General features: G+C 39.7%; 1 protein-coding gene across 1 annotated transcript in view; it reads left to right on the top strand.

Moving 5' to 3' along the window:
* Positions 1 to 906: 906 nt before the first annotated feature.
* The window catches only part of PLEKHA2 (pleckstrin homology domain containing A2), a 72577-nt gene continuing 65028 nt past the window's right edge, over positions 907 to 8455 (top strand). The window contains exon 1 of the mRNA XM_027070934.2: positions 907 to 1108. The gene's annotated coding sequence lies outside the window, so the exon portion shown is untranslated. The remainder of the gene's footprint in view (positions 1109 to 8455) is intronic.

Below are 8455 nucleotides of genomic sequence, written 5' to 3'. Positions count from 1 at the left end.
ATAGATAGAGGGCATATAACCATGACTAAGACATTCAGAGTTTAGTGGTAAGACAGACAGGTAAGTGAGCACACAGAATGTAACGTGATAAATGCACTTCATGCTTAGCAAATGTTAGTTTTGTGTCTACTGTATGTCAGGTACTATACAAGCACTTTCATTTTATTAATTCCTCCCCATATCATTGTGTGCTAGGCATTATTATACCTATTTTACTATAAGGAAACTGCTAAAATAAAGGAATATACAAATATTATGAAAACAAGATGTGAGACCGCTCTTTGGTGCCTCTCTGGTCAGGTAACCAGGGGTATGCTCTCCCTGGGCTCTGCAGCCCACTGTCCCCAGAATGGAAGACAGAGGCTCTGGTGAGCACAAAACATCTGCCTGAAGTTGACTCTTCAGCCTTGGGCATCACCCTTTCATCTCCTCCCTTCCCACTCCAGATCCAAGGAGAATGTCTTCTCCAGGACCTGAGGAAGAAAACAAGGTCCATGGGTTGGCAGCAGTGTTTCTGAGCACTGTCTTCAGCGTGGAAAAAATGAGAGAAAATAAGTTATGAAAAGCTTGAACTAAACCTGTCCCAAACCACAGGAAATTCTTAGATGTGCAGTCCTTTTCTCATTTTTTTCCCTTTTCTTTTTTTGTCAATAACAAAAATGTACCAGAGTATTGAGACACTAGCTAAGGAATGGCCATGATGACAGCCGGTGGGGAAGGGGGAGGAGGAGGGGAGGTTAGGTCTAGAGAGATTTTTTAGAAAGGCAGATCAGCTGTTCCCCAGAGGAAAATCAAGGGGATCACGTGGGTAAATTGGGGAGAGGGACACGCGAGCGTGTGCGCGCGTGTGTGCGCGCGCGCATACACACACGCGCGCACACACACACACACACACACAAACTCTCTGAACTTAATCAGTTTTTAAAACTCTGTCTTTGAAACAGGAACTTGCCTTGGGTCTCCTGAAACCGAAAAACACAGCTCTTGCCTTCCTCCTGGAAGTCACCTTGTCCTTTGGAGCCTTCGCCTGCAGGAGGTGGCTTCCTGTGGCTGGTGAGAAGCTGGCTCCTTTTTGCAGAGTTCTTGTTCTTCCAAAACCAAGGGCGGGGTAAGTGGAGGCTGCAGACCCCTAGGGCCCCCTGGGCGGGGGGTTCCTCTCAGTTTGGTTACCTAAGGATTAGATAAAGGAGGTTCTTTGTCGGGTGGGGGACACTCGGACTCCTACGTATGAAGAAAAGGAAGTGGGGGCGGGGTGCAGACAGATTTTGCCAAAATACAGATGGAGCCGACTAGATCCAGAACAATTCCCAAAGGAGGTCCTCCCACACCCACAGGAAGGTCCCCCCCCCAACCAAAAAAAAAAAAAAGCTTGAAATTCAAATTATTTTAGTGCTTGGGAGATGAGAGGGGGGTGAGAGAAAGCAATGGTAGTAAATAGGAACAGAAGGGGGCAGAAAAAACAGGAAGGCTTGTCAGTATCTTTCCTAAGGAACAGCTCAGAAGAGCACCAAATATTAAAATAAATGTAGCTGGACTTGAGTAATACTTTTTATTATTTTTTTAAAAATTATTTTTAGACCGTAAAGGAGCATAGGCACAAATTTGATACATGTGGTTTCTGCCCCCAAAGAAACGGCTGCTCCCGCCTCTCCTTTTTTTAGCCTCTGTTTTTGAGACGACAGGACAGAGATGTTTTGCCCACACTGTACCCACACTCGTTCTGTTCCTCTCAAATGCGTTTCACTGCCCTGGTTTCCTCCAAAAGCTGTCCTTCTCTCATGAATGTTGTCGTGCTCTTGTTTCTGCCTCCCTTCTTGCTTTGGGTTAGAAGAGTGGAAACAATGTTGGGAGAGAAAGATGGACACCATGATGAGAAAGTGAGAGAACAGTAATTACATTTGAGAATTAGGTAGAGGGAGAAATAAAAGACCCTACTCCCTGGTGGAGGACTTGAGTCTTGCCTGGTCCTGGTTTTTGCCATTTCTTAAAGAGAATGGTTTGGATGAGACAGGGTTGCCAGAGAGATGGATACAGGATACCCAGTTAAATTTGAATTTCAGATAACCAGCAGATAAGTACCCCCAAAAGCTGACTTTACAGTTCGATGTATTTGAAGAAGTTCTTAAACCACCTTACTCCAGTGGTGTTTAAATGGTGGGTGCCTCTGGGGTAGATGGTTTTCGGGAATCCGTTTCAGAATCCGCCTGAGGTGAAGTGAGAGCCAGGTGTCACATTGGGTCTTTTCTGCTCCCACTCCCCTGGCACACTAGCCCTTCTTCACTTCTAAAAAAGGAAAGAAAGGCATTTGTCCTAGATTGTAAAAGCCTCCAGGGGCCAGACAAGGAACAATTAGAAATATTTGTGTTTGTGTTGAGAAAGCAAAAGCCTTTTTGACTGAGATACCAATCATTTCACAAATTAGGTGGTTTCCAAGTTATCGTTTTCCGTAAAACTTGGAGAAAAACCTAATTGAGTTGACCGCTGATAGATCATCAGAATAATTTTTTTTAAAACTGTCTTTATTTTTCAGAGAGGGTTTTGGGTTCACAGCAAAATTAAGCAGAAAGTACGGAGAGTTCCCACATACCCCTTGCCCTTATACAGGCACAACCTCCCCCCATAGAATAATTATTGAAGGAAAGTTTCTAAGTGATATCTGACCTATAAGGTGAAGGAATCCAAAGAATTGAATGACACTGCCAGATTTGGCCCTGCTGAAAAACAAATCTCAAGTTCCCTGGCAAAGGTGGACTGGCCACGGATCTTCATATAGGGTCTGTATTCATGAGCAAGCCAGTCATTCCAGGTGTGCCTCTGAAGCCATAAGCCTAGAAATATGTCCCTATTTTCCTTTCTTCTTGTCAGCCCTGGACATTGTCATGACAAAGCTCCTTGTGGCCCCATCTACTTATTCAAGTGAACAAGGTTTCTCAATGTTTACATTCATAAAAATGCGATGTGGGAAAATATTGGTGCTAGGCCTGTTCATTCTTGCAATAAGTAATATTAATTGATGGATATTTGAACTAATTACATATGTATGTAAATATATTCGAATCCATATAGGTAAAAACCCATCCTCATCCATTAGGAGAGATAATTCTTACGAGGAGAATAATTTTCAATATTTTACTGTTTTATGTTTAATGATCAATAAAATACATATTTATCATGTTACTGATGATGGTAACAATGGCTTCGTCTCAGGAAATGTTTTAATACCTTATGGTCACAGGATATTTTTTGAAATTGTAAAATCAATTTACACATGCATATTTGTTTCAAAAAAGATGATAGGGTAATCAGTAAAAGATGTCCAAAGGATAGATGTTCAAGTAATAAAAGATGTCATAAAAATATTTGGATGCAAATCTTTAATGGAAGTGGACTGAAGATACAGTTCGTGGAGGAAAGGGAATGACTTAACATTTCTGTTAAGGAACTTCGTGTTCATTTTGAAAAAAGAGTGATGGTGTCAAATTACTATGGTGCTTAGATTCTATTGGGTGCATTGAAAAGAGTGATATAACAGTTTTATTTTAAAACATTCGATGAAAACAATCTACAGACTACATCCCCTGCCAGCACTCAAACCACGAAAAGCTATAGATATCAACTTAAAATGTGTGAAGGGATATGTAGTTTTCAGCATTTTTAGGGGGTGTAAGGGAAGAAAAGTTTGAAGACGTCTGCTTTATATCATTTTCTTACTAACACTTCCGCTCAAAATATAGTAGTTACATTTCCAGATCCTTTACAACTTTGAACAACAAAAATCACAGGCACCATCCTACCTGCTGTTTCAGGGGCGCCGTTGTCCAAAGTTCTGTGTACCTCACTGTGCTGCTCATCTACTCTGAACTGAGTGGTAGTCATAGGGTCATGCACACGGGCTTAAATTGGAGAAACCAGAAATAAACCAGCCCCTCGACCTCACGGCTGAACTATTTCAAGAATACGCAGTTACATTTCAGTGGCCATGATTTGACTCATGGCGCACTCAGTAACATGTAATTACGAGCTGCCTTCAACAGACTTCTGCACTGCTTGCTTCTCACCTTCTGAATATAGAGGAACCACAGCAGCATTTTATGGTAACTGATTGAAATGATCTAACCAACCCTTCTGTGCGCCCTGTTATAGGAGAGTGACTTTCTCGAACACCAGCTGAGGTCCTGGAGTTTCTCCAAGTACCAAAACCTTGCTTTTTAAAAGGAAGACAGAAAAATGAATGGGAGCAGCCATGTGCCCCGATGACAGAGGAAACGCACATGTGGGAAACTATGGGCTAGGAATGGTAGCAGTTGAGGTAGGAGGGCAATGGAGCACTGCTTTTCATATCCGAACTAAAAACTAAATGTTAGTTCACCACAAATGGAGTACTGCCAGCCCCAGTATGTGAAAGTGTGCTTAACCAGTGTGTGGGCTTCGTGAGTAGTGGTGCCTCTGTTAATCTAGGGTCAAGAGGGATATGTTGCGTCACAAGTGGTTTTTAAAAATAGCTAGTATCTATTTAAGCATAAAACTCTCATTTTTTAAGCTTATACTTTTTCTCTTTAATTAAACGTCTTATTTTGAGTTAACTGTAGATTCACATGCAGTTGTAAGAAATAGTTCAGAGAGATCCTATGCACCCTTCATCCAGTTTCCCCCAGTGGTGGCACCTTGTAAACCATGGTACAATACAACAAGAATACTGACACTGATACAGCCAAGAAAGAACATTTCTATCAGCACAAGCGGCCCCTTGTTGCCCTTTTATAGCCCCACCCACTTCCCTCCTACTCCACGCCTTTCTTGACCTCGCAATCACGTATTCGTTTCCCATTTCTATAATGTCATTTTAAAAATGTCATATAAACGGAATCAATATACAGTATGTAGCCTTTGAGGGACTGGCTTTTCTTCACTCAGCATACTTTTCTGAATATTCATCCTTTTTGTTGTGTATGTCAGTAGCTTGTTCCCTTTTATTGTTGAATAGTATTCCATCATATGGATCTAACACAGTTTAACTCTTCACCAGTTGAGGGACATTCAGGTTGTTTCCAAGTTTTGGCTATTATCAATAAAGTGGCTATAATCATTCATATACAGGTTTTTGTGTAAACATGTCTTCATTTCTCTAAGGCGAATGCCCAGCAGTACGATTATTGGATATATGATAGTTGCATGTTTACTGTTTTAAGAAACCGCCAAACTGTTTTCCAGAGGATCTATACCATTTTACTTTCCTACCAGCAATGTATCATGATCATTTCTCTTTGTCCTCACCAGCCACCACCTCACCAGACATTGCCACTGTTTTTTATTTTAGCCATTCTGGTAGGTGTGTAGTGCTATCTCATTGTGGTACTGTTTTTTGTTTTTGTATCTTTTGAAATTGTTTCCATTTTTATTGAGATATAATTGACATATAACATGGTATTAAAGTATACAATATAATATATATATATATATATATATATATATATATATATTATGGTAACCACAATAAATTTAGTCAACATCCATCACCTCATGCAGCTACAAATTTTTCTGTGATGAGAAATTTTAAGATCTACTCTTCTGGCAAGTTTCAAATATACAATACAGTGTTGTTAGTTTAGCTCTAGGCACCATGCTATATATATATATAGCTATATATATATATATATATATATATATATATATATATATAAAGAACTTATTTATAACTGGAAGTTTGTACCTTTTGACCATCTTCACCTGTTTCCTCCTACCCCAAATACTCTGTCTCTGGCAACCACCATATGCGTGTGTGTGTGTGTGTGTGTGTGTGTGTATGTATTACAATATATATGCGTATGTATATATATCACATTTTCTTCATCTATTTATCCATCATTGGACATTCAGGTTATTTCCATTTCTTGGCTATTGTGAACAATGTTACAATGAACATGGGCTAGCTCATGCAGATAACCCTCTGAGGTAGTGATTTTGCTTCCTTTGAATATATACTCAGAAATGGAATACTGGATCATATGGTATTTCTATTTTTAATTTTTTGAGGAACCTCCACACTGTTTTCCATAGTGGCTGCCCTAATTTACATTTCCACTAAGAGTGCACCAAGTTTCCCTTTTCTCCACATCCTTGCCAACAATTGTTATCTTTTGTCTTTTTGACAATAGCCATTCTGATAGATGTGAGGTGATATCTCATTGTGGTTTTGTTTTGCATTTCCCTGCTGATGAATGATGTTGAGCATCTTTTCATATACCTCTTGGTTATTTGTATGTTATTTTTATAAAAATGTTTAATTTTTAATCAGGCTTTTGGTTTTGCTATGGAGTTGTGTGAGTTCTTTTTATATTTTGGATATTAACTCCTTATCAAATACGTGATTAGTTGTGGCACCTAGGTGGCTTAATTGGTTAAGAGTCTGACTCTTGATTTTGGGTCAGGTTCATGGTATTGAACCCTGACTGGGCTCTGCCCTGACAGTGTGGAGCCTGCTTGGGATTCTTACCCTCTCTCTCTCTCTGTCTCTCTGTCTCTCTCTCTGTCTCTCTGCCCCTCCCCTGCTCATGCTCATTCATGCCCACACACTCTCTCTCAAAATAAATAAACATTTAAAATATACATGATTAGCAAATATGTTCGCACATTCAGGAGGTTGCCTTTTCATTTTCTTGATTGTTTCTTTTGCTGTGAAGAAGCTTTTTAGTTTGATGTAGTCCCACTTGTTTGTTTGTTTGTTTGTTTGGTTTTGTTTGGTTTTGCTTTTGATGTCAAATCTAAAAACATCATTGCCAAGAGTAGTGCCAAAGAGCTTACCTATTATGTTTTCTTCTAGGAGTTTTATGGCTTAAAGTGTTCAGTATTTTTAATTTTTGCAATTTTATTTTCACCAACTTTTTACTTGTTAAGTTTTTTGTATGGGCATTAAATATTTTTAAAAATTTTGTATTATTAAACAAAAGATACATAATACACATGATACAACATTTAAAAAAGTAAGAGGGTATGAGTGAATCCTGCCTGCTCTTAACCACCTCCCTCAGAGGTGGTCTGCTCCCCACAGGCCACCACTCCTACCAGCAAAACTACATGGAACTTTCCACCTAAAATAAAGGCGCTGATCACAGTTTAACTACCTTTTCCTACCCCAAGGTCATCACCAGGAATGACAAAGATTGTCTTGAGCACATATAACTTCTGGGAATTCTTTTTTTTTTTTTTTAATGTCTATTCATTTTTGAGAGAGACGGAGAGACAGAGCATGAGTGGGGAGGGGCAGAGAGAGACGGAGACACAGAATGGGCTCAAACCCATGAACTATGAGATCATGACCTGAGCTGAAGTCAGACACTTAACTGACTGAGCCACCCAGGCACCCCAACTTCTGGGAATTCTTGACTTTTCTTTCCCCTCCTTTGTTGTCAGCTAATCCATTTACAGACATAGGAATGAACAGAATAAAATAATTTCCTTCTCCATCCTGCTCCTCCTCCGTCTCTAATATTGTCTCCTTTCTCCTGCTGTTTCTAATCTTCTGAGGACTAGAAAACCACATAACTGAACCTTTAGTAAGCAAGGCTAAGAAAGGCTCTCCTTAATACAGGGACTTTGGCTACAAAGAGGCCCCTTCCCTCTTGCTTTCTGTGTTTGGAATTCCACTCTGGAGACTCAAGTTGCCAGAAGGGTGACCTCCAGATCAGTGCCAAATCCCCTATATGTCTTTTCAGCAAGACTGTGACATCTTTTGTCATCAGATGCTGGAAGGTGCATTTGACTATTTATCCAATTAGAACATTCACAGCATCATTAAGTATTAGGTGTAAGGATAAATTTGGCTTGTTATTATTTAATTACTAAATAAAGAAGTTAGGCTGGACCAGGCTTAATTCTCCAGCCTAGTGTTATACTTAGTTTTAATATAGTTTGATAGACATGTGAAGTCATCATAGATACTATGATGAAATTTGGAAGAAGACCCTTGAGCAAATTACCTGTTTCCAGTGAATCATAAGGAGTTTCACTAGATCTCAGGGTTCAGGTTGTTAATCAGTTTCTGTATATCTTTTCCAGAGGCAGGAATTTTAATGTGAATGGAATAAAATTGGCTACAATGCTTTTGAAAAATGTATCCACAGACTGACAAGTATTTTTAATTTGAGGATAAAGTTAGTTCTATGGTTTTTTTCTTTTGATTTACTTTTTATTTTTTAAAAGTTTATTTATTGGGGCGCCTGGGTGGCGCAGTCGGTTAAGCGTCCGACTTCAGCCAGGTCACGATCTCGCGGTCCGTGAGTTCGAGCCCCGCGTCAGGCTCTGGGCTGATGGCTCAGAGCCTGGAGCCTGTTTCCGATTCTGTGTCTCCCTCTCTCTGCCCTTCCCCCGTTCATGCTCTGTCTCTCTCTCTGTCCCAAAAATAAATAAACGTTGAAAAAAAAAATTAAAAGCTTATTTATTTATTTTGAGAGAGAGA

The sequence above is a fragment of the Acinonyx jubatus genome, chromosome B1 (genome assembly GCF_027475565.1).
Source record: "Acinonyx jubatus isolate Ajub_Pintada_27869175 chromosome B1, VMU_Ajub_asm_v1.0, whole genome shotgun sequence".
Lineage (NCBI taxonomy): Eukaryota > Metazoa > Chordata > Mammalia > Carnivora > Felidae > Acinonyx > Acinonyx jubatus.
Note: the sequence above shows the minus strand (reverse complement) of the source record. Positions and strands in the feature narration are given on the sequence as shown.